The sequence below is a fragment of the Lygodium microphyllum genome, chromosome 28 (genome assembly GCF_053477565.2).
Source record: "Lygodium microphyllum isolate KBCC chromosome 28, Lygodium_microphyllum_v1.1.10, whole genome shotgun sequence".
NCBI classification, from domain to species: domain Eukaryota; kingdom Viridiplantae; phylum Streptophyta; class Polypodiopsida; order Schizaeales; family Lygodiaceae; genus Lygodium; species Lygodium microphyllum.
Window position 1 is genome coordinate 79073010 of NC_141162.1, and position 12261 is coordinate 79085270.

The following is a 12261-nucleotide window of genomic DNA, read 5'->3' on the forward strand; positions in this document are numbered from 1 at the left end:
GTGTATGCCGTATGGACATCTAGACATATGGCCGACGTAATTTTTGTGCCATTAGAGAGGGTTGGCTCGCTCAGCCGACCCTACCGCAAATCCATGAGGCTGTAAAAAGGATTGTAGGTTGGCGTGATTTGTATGTGTCCGTAAACATTCGAATAACATGGAACTGTTTGTGCTTATTTCTGAAAGTCGCCTACATTATTTTAATTGATGGGCTCGTGAGAGAGTCTTTTTCTTGTGGAAGGGTGTTTTCAAGATTCTGACCTGGTAGACATGCATTTTATTTAGTTGATAGAATGGTATTTAAGCAAATAAATAAATAACTAATACATATATATTTGCTATCTTATTGGTTTTTTGTGTTTATTAATTTAGTAAAATTTAATATTGACATAATATGATGATAAAATATTTAAAACTTAGTATAGCATATGAGAATTTATTTAAGCATTTAAAAAAGTATGATGTTCTTACTAAAAATAAAATCACAATGCTAGGTTGAGACTAAAAGCTCAATCAATTAAGATAGTCTAGAAAGGCAACAAAATAGCTTTACAATCATCCATAGTCTCAAATGAAATAGCAATACAATCAAAGCACATCATTACTTATACTTTCTTATATCAACTCTGTTGTTACCACATTAACATTACGATAAGCTTTTTAATCATCTCACGTTGCATAGATGGCATCCCAATCAATATCTGTAGGGTCCTTAGCACCATTATATGAACGGAACATGAGTTAATTCAAGCTCTCGAGTGACGATCTATTGCGATCATTGGACTTGATATGATTCAATTTGGAGAAACCTCTCTCACAATCAACCGTGCTTGCAATAATGTCCAAGCATGCATGCCATAACTACCCTTCTATAGCAAGGTTTGTAAATTCATGCCCTTCTCTAGGAAGGGTAAATTCTTTTACTTGCCCTTCAATAATAAGGTTTAAAAAATGTTTGCCTTCTCTTGAAGGTCAAAATGCCTCTAGAAGGGCTATGCAACCCTTTAAAAAAAACCATGGAAGTTGTTGTGATGAAAATCTCAGTTGTATATAATGTAAATTTGGAAAAAATACAATATTGTCTGGAAAATATGATGTGGAAAGAGTGATAGGTATTAAAGTTATAAGAGAGCTCTATGCATTATGAGTAGAATTCTGCTATCGCTTGAAATATTCCGTTCTTTACTTAAATGGGTACTGATACTTGAGCAGTTCGAGGATCGAGGGTCTAGATTATTGCTGATGGTGGCATTCATGAAGACTGAGGCTCAGTATCTGCCATGAAAGGAGACGTACATTCAAGGGTGCACCTGCTTATCATCCTCTACATGATGCTGATATCATAGTGATCTCCATTATATTTATTTGATTGATTTTTTGAGTTAAAAATTTATTGAGTCACACCACTTGTCATGCTAGCTATTTCTAAATTTGGAGTGGATGTGTAGTGATTAAGTCACGATAGCGTTTTATAGTTATTTGGCAGGTTTTTGAATGCTTGATCACTGAGACACCTTGTATAGCCAAGCAATCCATTAGCATTGTTATATGCATATTTTAAAAAGTGTGTTATTTTAGAGAAAGCATGAGGGCTACTGGTTAGGGTTCAAAGATGGATTGAATAGATTGCCCTAACCACAAACAAGCCTACATGCCCTAACCATAAACAAGCCTACATGCTTCAATCCCATCTCACATAGCCCCATAAAACTTGAGGATTAATATGGTCATGTTGTGCTCTCTTGAACAAAGAAACATATTCAATCTCTATCTCAATGTGCAACTCTCAGGTATCAAGATAGACTAGATAGACATATAGAGATGTTAACGAAAATGGGGTAGTTGAGTGCATAAAGGTAGACTGGATACACACATAGATTTAATAAATGGGATATAGTTGATTGACTATGAGCTCAAGCTAGAGAGATGTCAAAGGGTTTACACAATTTAGCTAAGTGAATATTGGTTTATGGAAGGATATAAGGGAGGTCAAATAAAATGTGATAGTTCAACATGTGAAGGCAGATTGGATAGACATAGAGAAGAGGATACAATAGAGCCATGATAGAAGTTGAATGGAGCTAAATAGCTCAGAGAGAAGGGATATCCAAGTGTTTTCAAAATTTTAGCTATTCAATTTTATCAAAACGAAAAAGTTGACCAACAATTTTCTTTCTTAATCAAAAGCTAGCACATAATAAATCCCAAAAAAACTTAAAAGAATCTTTCAAAATTTTACTTTTTTTTTGTTTTTAATTTAAAAATAAATTACATCATATCTACTAATCATTTGGTGGGGGTTAAGTTGCATGCGCCTAATTACTCGTGTATTGGTTACATTGACAATACTTGCAAACTTGTATACTACAAGTGGCGAGTACCCATCACTATCACTTCATTCTTTATTCTTTCAATGACATTTGAATAAGGGAAGGTTAGTCACACATTGTGATTGTTGGAGTTCCCACATATTGTTTCTCGCTTTTGCTCTCTTGCTTCATCCGCCATAGCTCTTGCTTCTGCTTGTGTGCTTTCACTTAAGCTCTACCTTTTAACTGGTATTAGAGCCAACCATTCAAGGAGCTTTTCCATCCTTTGCTTTGGCCCAGATTCAAGGCTTCAACTTTCATAATAGCCATTGTTTTTTTCTCTTGAGATATGCATTGAGTATTTTCTTCTTCTAGCTTATTCAAGCTTACTTTCGCTTGTTGAGGAGCTTCCCAAGGCTTAGCTATGCCTTATTGAGTGCTTATTAAGCTAAGGAATAGCAATTTTATCTATTTTGAGTGGATATAGAGCATGCTATGGAAGTCGTAGACAACTATAGCAGCTTAATAACATTGTTGTATTTTGGCCATAACTTTTGTATACGGTATTGAATGTAGGTGTTCTATAGCTAGAAACGAAGAGCACGACAAGAGCTATAAATCTAAGCACTCGTAGAGATGATTATATGTAGTCTTCTATTCTTTGTTTCATATAGAATAGAATAGTTTTTAATGGGCCGCAAATAGCAAATTCCATAACACATATTTGATGCTTTGAGGATGTTATTTTGGTGCTCTGATGGTATGATTATGCTTTTCAGACTCATTTAAGTTTGATACAACTTTGATGCAACAAGCATTTATTAGTGAAAAGCTTATGTCTAATGCTCATTGATGCCTCATGGGATACTCAATGGATATACTACTTCTTCCGTTGTTATATATACTTCTCGATATGCTATGGCATGCTTTCGAGCTGAGATTTGGGCTTTGTTACATTGATCTTGGCTATGATTACATGCCTTGGTTAGTTCAGTGGCTTATGCAATTACAAACTTGAAGAATCTATTGGGTTTTATCTTCGCAGCTTTTGCTTCATGTATATTGGATACTTAGATGTCGCGCACTCGATGTTTTGAGATTGCATTGCTCTTTTGGCACTCGATTTTGTTTGAGTGGGAGGATATTACATAGACTTTGGATTTATGTAGTTGAGCTTGAGCCTACTTTCACCGAGACTGTGTGACACTTACTTCATGTATATGCTCTCTTGATATGTATTGGATGCACTTGCCCTATAGTGGACTAATTTGATCACTCACTTTGGACTTGGCAGTTATGTCTGTCAATGTGTTGTCAATAATATTTACATGCTTCTAGGCTTTGTATTGTGCTTTGCTCGGTGGATTATGCATTTGATAGTTCTTTTCTCTTTTCCTTGAGATCTCGTATGTGCATGGTCTATGTCTATCGCATGTATAGTTACTGATACACTGCAATTGTGATAGCTTTTAGTGCCAATTGTTCCTAGTCTTTTTTTCTTGGTTTTTCACAGTTGGTTATTGGCTTATTACTCTAGCTTATTATAGCAGCATATCATTTCAATTTTATGCATTCTGTATGAGGGTAGTGACTTGGATTTGATAGTTACTTGATTATAAATTGTGGATAGCTCACCATTTTGATAGTTTATCTTGCCTAGCCCTTGATTTTGGGTATGGTTTTGGGGTTGATTGTTGTCATTTATAGTAGCTTATTTATATTGGATTATGCTTTTATCTCTTGCAACATGGCAGATGGATTGAATGATAGTGCTATCTTTAACATTGAGAAGTTGGATGTCATAAATTATAGCAATTGGAAGGTACAAATCTAGCATGTTCTAGTGTAGAAATTGCAAGTCATTGAGACATGAGTGTAAAGCCTAGAACACTTTCATGCAAAGGATTGGGATGAATTGGATGAGTTATGTAAATCTATAATCATTTTGTCACTCTTTACATAGATATACTATAATGTTATTTTTGATAGGTAAATGGCATGGGAGTTATGGGATAAGATTTGAAATGTCTATGACAAGTAGAGCCACGTCTCTTAGATGTATTGGTTGAAGCAACTCATGGATCTTTGTATAAAGGAGGGGACCTCCATGTTTGCCCACTTGAATGAGTTTCATTCTATTTTCAGTCACTTGTCTTCACAGAGAATTACATTTAAGGACAATCTTCCTTCCTTATTCTTGCTAGTTACATTGCTTGAGTCATGGGACACATTCCGTACCACTATGTGTGCAAATATGCCTATTGATGGGTTAAAATTGTAGTATGTAGAGGATGCTCTCTTAAAATGAAGATGTTAACAGAAAGAATGTCGATGCTTCCTGCATCTCTCATGCTTTAATAGCCAGAGAGGTAATAATGGTAGTGTTGACCATAGTGCAAGAAAGTAAAAATTAAAAAAAAAGGAAGTAAAAGAAAATTTTAAAATACGGGGTACAATGGAAAAATGTGGTCCCGAAAAGGGCCAAAAGTGCAAAGATACCTTACAAACCCAAGGCGAGTGCAAAAATGAAAGAGGCACATTTTAAAATGCAAAGGCACCCCTAAATCTTTGTAAAAGAGTATCAGGCTTCCTCCTATGCGATTTATAAAGAGTAGATGGGCATGGGAAAAGCCACAATGTAAATAGAAGGGAGTATGAAAAGAGGAACTAGGCTAAACGGCTGCTCATGTAAAAAAGGGGTGGGTGTCCAAAAGGGATTAGGGCATGTATAAAGCCAAAAAGTGAATAGAGAATCTCATTCTTGTGTGTGGCCAAAAGTAGCTCTCCTCTTCTTCTTGCTCTTGCTTGCTTGTGCTTATGTTTGAGAGAGGAAGTGTAAGAGTGTGAGGGAGTAAGTGTGTATGAGGGTGAGAGACTATGATGGAGAAGCTCTCCATATTCTCCTCTCTTTTTCTCTTCTCTTCTTTTCTCTTGTCTCGTGTGTGTGGCAATGGAGCATGGAGCTTAGAGCTTGAGGATCAAGCTCGCTTGAAGCTTGAACTTTGATTGTGGAGCTATTGGAGTGCTTGAGGGAGGAAGTACTTGATCGAGCATGGAGGTAAGCTCACTACACTAGTAGGTGTGAGAGCGCATACAGCTATGTGAGACATAGCATTACACTTGGCTCGAAACATTTGAAACAAAAAGCGGTCCATAGGTCTTGGTAGTCGAGTGTGAGCTCCTACATTTTTTTCCCATTGTTGGGACAATGGATTCAAGCTTTGAGTGCTTGTGCACTCCGAATCGAGCATTAAAGTAGAGTTTCCTCTGAACCAGTGCTTGACATAGATAGGTAGGAAGTGAGGGAGTTTGAAGTGGTATTCGATCTCCTTAGCAAGTAAGGTTTTGGATTTTTTCGATCTAGATGAGTAGTTGGATTAGTGTAGGCATTTGGTTGTGATTTAAATGATTTAGGATAAAGAAAACACAAGGAAAAGAAGGTTATACACAGTAGGGTTTCTACTGTTGTAAATAGGCCAAACAAGGAAAATGGGAGAGAAAAAGAGCTCTAATGTGTAATGCATCAAAATGAAGAAAGGGAAAAGATTAGAACTGAGTAGAGAAGAGCTCTAATAGGCTAGGAATAAGTGGGAGAGCTCATTTTCTCATTTGTGTGAGAGAGAGAGAGAGAGAGAGAGAGAGAGAGAGAGAGAGAGAGAGAGAGAGAGAGAGAGAGAGAGAGAGAGAGAGAGAGAGAGAGAGAGCTACAAGTAAGAGGGGAGATTTTGCTTGATGATCTTCATCACAGTGCATTTTGGCCCTCTAGGTATATTCTGGATGTTTGATGCTTGTTGATTAATGTCAGCATCCTGGTTCTAATCAAAACCAACATACCCTAGACTAGATAGAGCCCCTACTTGGAGCTCGAGCAACACCCTTGTAGGCCTCCAGACACCTTGAAAGGCTCATAAAGCCTCTAGACTCCAAAAATCGTGACTTAGCGGCCTAGGAAGCGACTGCAAATACAATCTCTCAAACCATCCATCTGAAATGTCTTAAAGGATCCAAAAAAACTTGTTAGAGTAACCACCACTTGCAAGAGCGAACTAGAAAAGTGTGTGGGATTTATGGACATGTTAAGAGGGATTTATGGAACTAAAAGGTCCTTGCGTTGGATATGATCCTTGGTGCTGGAGGGATTTATGGACTTGTTAGAGGGATTTATAGAACTCAAAGGTCCTTGCATTGGATATGTTCCCTGGTGCTGGAGGAATTTATGGGCTTGAAATTGACGATGGTGTTGGATGGATCTCGGTGGGGAGAGAGATTGATGGGCGGATTCATCTTTAAAATTGAATATGGTGTTAGATGGATCCGTCTCCTGGCCCTCAGCGATTTCCTTCTCTTGCGCTGTTCCAAATGAGCTTCTTCATTCACTTTTTGATTGGGGTTGCCTTAGTGTGCCTCTGCTTTGTTTTGTTGGCATGGTGACATTATTCCATAAGATGGGGAGTGCATTGCATGGATGATGGGGTCTCTAGGGTTGGTGGTTGGGGCCTTTGTTTGTACCTGAAAAGAAAAGAAGGTGCACTACCTGGGGGTGTGTTCTATTGTCGTGTGGTGCAACGTGCTCGTGCTAGTGGGACTGGGAGGAAAGCCTGGGTGTTGCCGCTCACGTGATGACTTAATTTGTGCATAAGGGAGATGCAATGCATGTAGCTTAGGGATTTTTCTTGGCGTGCCTTCGTTCTCCATTCCGCTTTTGCCTTGGCCTTGTCTTTTGCTTTATATTTTCTAAATTTTCCACCTTGTTCATCTGAGGGTTAACATTACCCTCCTCCTAGTTAAGTGCCAATTCCATGGCACTTGCTGGATGGTGAGTCGGATGGTGTTGCTGGGGTAGCCAGGTGGCTTTTTGAGTTTGTATACAATCTGTGTTGGGGGGTGGGTTGGAGGGATTTATGGAACTGAAAGGCCCTTGCATTGGATATAATCCCTGGTGTTGGAGGGATTTATGGACCTGTTGGAGGGATTTATGAAATTGAAAGGTCCTTGCGTTGAATATGATCCTTGGTGCATTGCACCACATTGTTTTCATCACTGCAACTATAATAAATAATCATTTGAAGTGCAACTAGAAAGCTGAAAGCCTGATTTTTCATCACGCACGAAAGGAAGCACCCCACAAGCACCTGAGTCCACTTAAAATTGAGAATTGTCTGAAATAACAAGGAACACACACATGCAAGTCAAGCAAAACTAAAGGAACCCACTAATAGGAGAAGACACTTAGATCTTGAATACGCAACTGAGGATAGTAAGCCTCAGAGCAAGATTCTTGGAGAGCAAAAGGAGTTGACACGATTAGGGACTCAATCTTACTTGAGTTGATCAACTTGATTGACACTCTAGTAGCCTAAGAGACAAACGAAATATCAAGATCTAGCACTAAACTTGAAAACAGTGAGCTCAACTTGGAAGACTTTCCAATCAACATCTAACAAATGATAAATCGGTATGATTTGCAGACCAAAATGGAGCACCATAGTAGACCAGTCGAGGACATCATAGCGGACCTCGAGGAAGAGCAGAGACGGGAAAAGAAAGCACTCCAAGGCATAGTCACCTATAATCAGGAGCAATGAGCTCAACGAGGCTGAGGCATGAGATAGAAATGCGAGAGGTCTAGTGAGTTTTAGCACTTGCCACCAATAGAAACATGACAGGAATCAACACTGAGAGGGAAAGAGCACTTGAAGTTGACCTCATGTTGAGCGAGCTTCTCATGAAGCGATTCGTATTACTCTGAATTCAAAAAGCCAAATGAAGATACTCATAGTTGCCAAGCAACTCAATAAGTATCAGCCCGATAACGACCCATATAGTTTCGTAGAGCACTTTGAGCAGGTATGCAGCAAGGTGAACGGCCTAATGGACCATGTTCAATGCACACAGGCTTTTGGTCTTTGCCTTGGGGATAAAGGACAGACGTGGTACACTAGTCCACTAGACAATGTTGAACAAAATACTTTCAACAATTTCAAGAGTCTCTTCATTAGGAGATTCTTTGAGGCAGGGTACTTGGATAACCTTATTGTTCGATTGATGAGTCTCAGTCTCAAAAGGACAAAGAGGATATCTGAGATTACGTCACCCATGCACAGAGTCTCTTTAAGAGAATCCTAGCCGTAGAGCAACCTAGCAAACGAGCGGTCTCCACTGTGTTTATAAGTGGAATTAGGAGTGAAGAGCTTTACAAGGCCTTGGTGAGCAACTCGAACCTACAAAAGAGACATGCTAGCTAGGGTCTTTGAAGAAGCCATACGAGTGGATGACTTGCTTAAAGAGAGAAGCTCAAGGACTACGAGCCGAGATAGTAGAACCTCTAGAACCTCAGAGAGGGAAATTGGAAGTGGTTGACAAGGTCAAGGAGTGGGTGAGAGAGGCCCAAAAGCACCTAAAGGATGCCAAACCCATCCTAGAAGATGAGGTAGACAAGTTCTATAGTGTGAGCACGCCCATCTCGCCTACTCGCATAGAATCTAGAGAAGCATCCGCACCCCATGTAGCACCACAAAGACAAAGCCTAGGCGCCATAGGAAGGTAGACTGCTCAAGAGCAGTGATGACAAAAGAGTGTAGAGCATAATGAAAGGCAAGCAGCTAACAGCTTGCTTACAACATTGATATCGGCCCTTGTGACTCTACCAATGGGGAATCTACTTAGGTAAAGTTCCTCATTCTGGAGAGAGTTATAGCAGTGGAATCTAACAAGCTAGGAGCAGCCGATTTGCATGACTACGCCGTAGCCACACATATACCAAGCCTAATACTAAATTTAGTGCCTAAGTCCTTGCACGTAAATGCTTTCTGGGAGGGCACAAAGATGCATGCGGTCCTACCAGTGGTAGCATTGGGAGACATCACAAGAAAGGGGATCATAGATACATGAGAGTTAGTGTGCTTATGTAGTCTTACAGGCATGGGGTAACTCACCGGTGGAGGTCACAAGGTTTAACGTCACGCTAGATAATGACATGAAAATCAGGCCATTCGGAGTGTTGAAGGACTAGCCCTTGAAAATAGCGAGTGTCCAGTTCTCAGTGAACTTCATAGTTATTGAAGGGAGTGGATTATGACATTCTACTAGGCCGACCCTGAATGCGAAACACATAAGTAATCGAAGACTAGGATAATGGCCTTCCATTCCTAGGTAGCAGGTCGGAGGCAGTAAAAGTCGAGATGGACACTTGGAAGACCACGCCAGTCGACTTGGATGCCATCTCCTCTATCTTGAAGGAAGACTCACAACTAAGAATTCGAATGGGCCATTAACGAAGTATTTTCCTTGTCGTCCGAAGATGAGCAGGATTGGATGCATGTGCTAGCCACCATTGACATGCCGTTTTCGGATAAAAAAGAGGATTATAAGTAAGCTGCAAGGAAAATAGGTGAATCCTATAAAGCCACCATATCCTAGCTATTGAAGGGTAAGACCCCACCTTTAGTGCCACTTTGCAAGATGGCTAGAAGCCCTAGAAGACGACAAAGTCCTGCTTCTTTCCATATTCCTTCTAGCAGACTTGAGCTCCAAGGGATTCTTGAGTACTTGATGAGGGGGCTAGTCGGTAACTTAGCCGCCAATCTCAAGCCACTCCAAGACCTCATGGATAGGCCGAAATGGCAATGGACCAAGGTGCAGGGCCTAAACCTTATGTACAATTGGGCACTGAGATCACATATGAGAAAAGGGTTAAGAATAGAGTCCTAAACAATGACTAGCATTCAGAATGTAGTGATTCGGATGATGAATATGAGGATTGCTACTCCACGAATGAAGAAAGTGAAGAAGAGGCCGAGACGATAGAGTACGACATAGATGGCCAACTGATCGTTGAACAAATAAAAATAGACTCCAAGCTGTGGAGAGCCAATGCTTTTAGAATTGAAACAGGAGTCTTTAGAACTAAATGTGATTGCACTTGGTTGGAGCACTTAGGCATGATAGATTATGAACAAGTAGCGCTAGTCCATCTTAGTGCCATGCCTCTCTTTAAAACAAAATCAACCTCAGAGTTGCTGCTAGGGGAGACTCCCTCTTATAGCGAGGGTAAAACGGATTTTTCAAGCCTCATGCAAGGATAGAAGGGCATGGAAGAGGTCCTTGGGCAACTAAAGAAGACCATGAATGAGCTCACAAAGGAGCTGAAAAGATTGAAGGCTCAAGCTCATGCACAATATCGTTAAAGAGAAAAGGCAAAAAGAACTATTGCTGAAAGAATTGCAAGAGGCCAAGGCATAGAAGGACGAGGTGTATATTCAAAAGTTGCTAGAGGTGGAGAACCGAATCCTTTAGACCCTCCAAGAGCAGGAAAGACCACAATTAAGAGTTGAATCGCCATAAACAAGACAAGGTAAAAATGCTTGACATCTAAAAACAACAAGAAGTGATGGTGATAGGATGGAAGAGAAGGCCAAAGCTTCAAAAGAGAGAAATCTTGGAAGGGTCAGAGACTTAGCCAACATCCTCACTCCAGCAAAAAGTGGAAGGATCATGGCAGAGGCAAAGGTTGAAGCAACGGAGGCGGGACTAGAGGTCTAACAATTGGCCTTTCTAAATATTGTGCTTCATGTGACTCAAGCAAGCAAGAGATGAGGATGACATAGAAGGCCTAAAGAAGAAATTGGAAATCACAAGAGTAGCCATAAAGTATGGGCTCCAAGAACACACCCCTAGAACTAGCTCAAGCGTAAGTCTAAAACAACGAAGGCAGTTTTTACTGCAAGCAGGGCTCCCTCAAGAAGACTTATAGAGTAGCTGGGAATTGGAAACCAAGGATAGTAGGAACAGCTGGTCACAACCACCCAAGCAGAACCATCAATGAAGGCAGGCCCAGATTTGGGGTCGATTGACGACCCCCAAGATCAGTGCCTCCATCAACAAAAGCAGAAGGCCAAGAAGAAGACCTGAACACCTTGGAAAGAATAATCAAGACAAAAATAAAACGCAGGGAAATGGCCGATCTCACAAGGAGAAAATTTAGTGCTAAGCCACAAGCAACACTTGATGTCCAAATGCTACAAATTGGGAAACAACTCTTAATCAACTAGGCACGGGAGTTAAATTACTAGGAGTAGTGGGAGAATAAGTGTATGCCATTTGAATTCGAAATCTTCTACCTTGATGCTCTAAATAAGGTGCTACTTCCACAAGTGATTGAAGGGGCCATATAGATCTCCAAGAGGCTAGGAAAGCGGTGGCAAGATGAGAGAGTTGAAAATCCCACATTGTGGAGAAGAGAAGCTGCTCGATATTGGGAAGATAAGGTGATGAGGAGCCAATGAAAGTCAAAGACTACGAGTCCTAGCCTAAATGGCATCGAAATATCTGGGACAACAATTTTGAGGCATGGATGGCCTTTTGTAATACTCTCCCATATGAAAGGAATGACCCCATCTACATGGCTTGCCCAAGGTGCAATGGTGTGGATTTTGACCAGGGGAAGCATGGCAGGTATGACTTCCCCTTGATATATAATGTCAATGCCTCTAGCCCTGAAGAGTGCCTTATTTTTGGAGCTCAAGAGCTCCGACCTTCCATCACTCACTTCCTAGATGAGTTCATAACATGCCCTGACCTCGTCTTCCTTACCACTTGTAATTACCTCCATCTCTTGCGAATCCTATTAAAACACAAGCCAGTACCATAGGAAGAGCGCCTGCCACCACTCTACTTTGATGTCAATGTCGGAATAGATAGCTATGCAATGACTCGCCTCATGTTAAGGGCTGCTCTCTTGCCAGTATTTTGCATGAGTCTCTTAGAAGATATGAGTGATAGTAGGTCTCTAAGTGTCACCATTCTTTCCTCTCTACTACCCCACTCAATGTAAGGATTAATTAGAAGGGCTACATGCTAAGCCTTGCATTCCTCCTCAGCAAATTCCTTAGGCCTCCTCGTGAAGCTCCTAAAAAGAGCATGAGGATGACACCTAGCTTGTCTCCTTCCACTT

The 12261-nt window shown here is 40.5% G+C and overlaps 1 non-coding gene across 1 annotated transcript in view; it reads left to right on the forward strand.

Annotated features, from left to right (window-relative positions):
- The window catches only part of LOC148011644 (U11 spliceosomal RNA), a 128-nt gene extending 42 nt beyond the window's left edge, over positions 1-86 (forward strand). The window contains exon 1 of the small nuclear RNA XR_015689424.1: positions 1-86. This exon is cut by the window's left edge and continues 42 nt beyond it. This is a non-coding gene — a small nuclear RNA (U11 spliceosomal RNA).
- Positions 87-12261: the final 12175 nt, after the last annotated feature.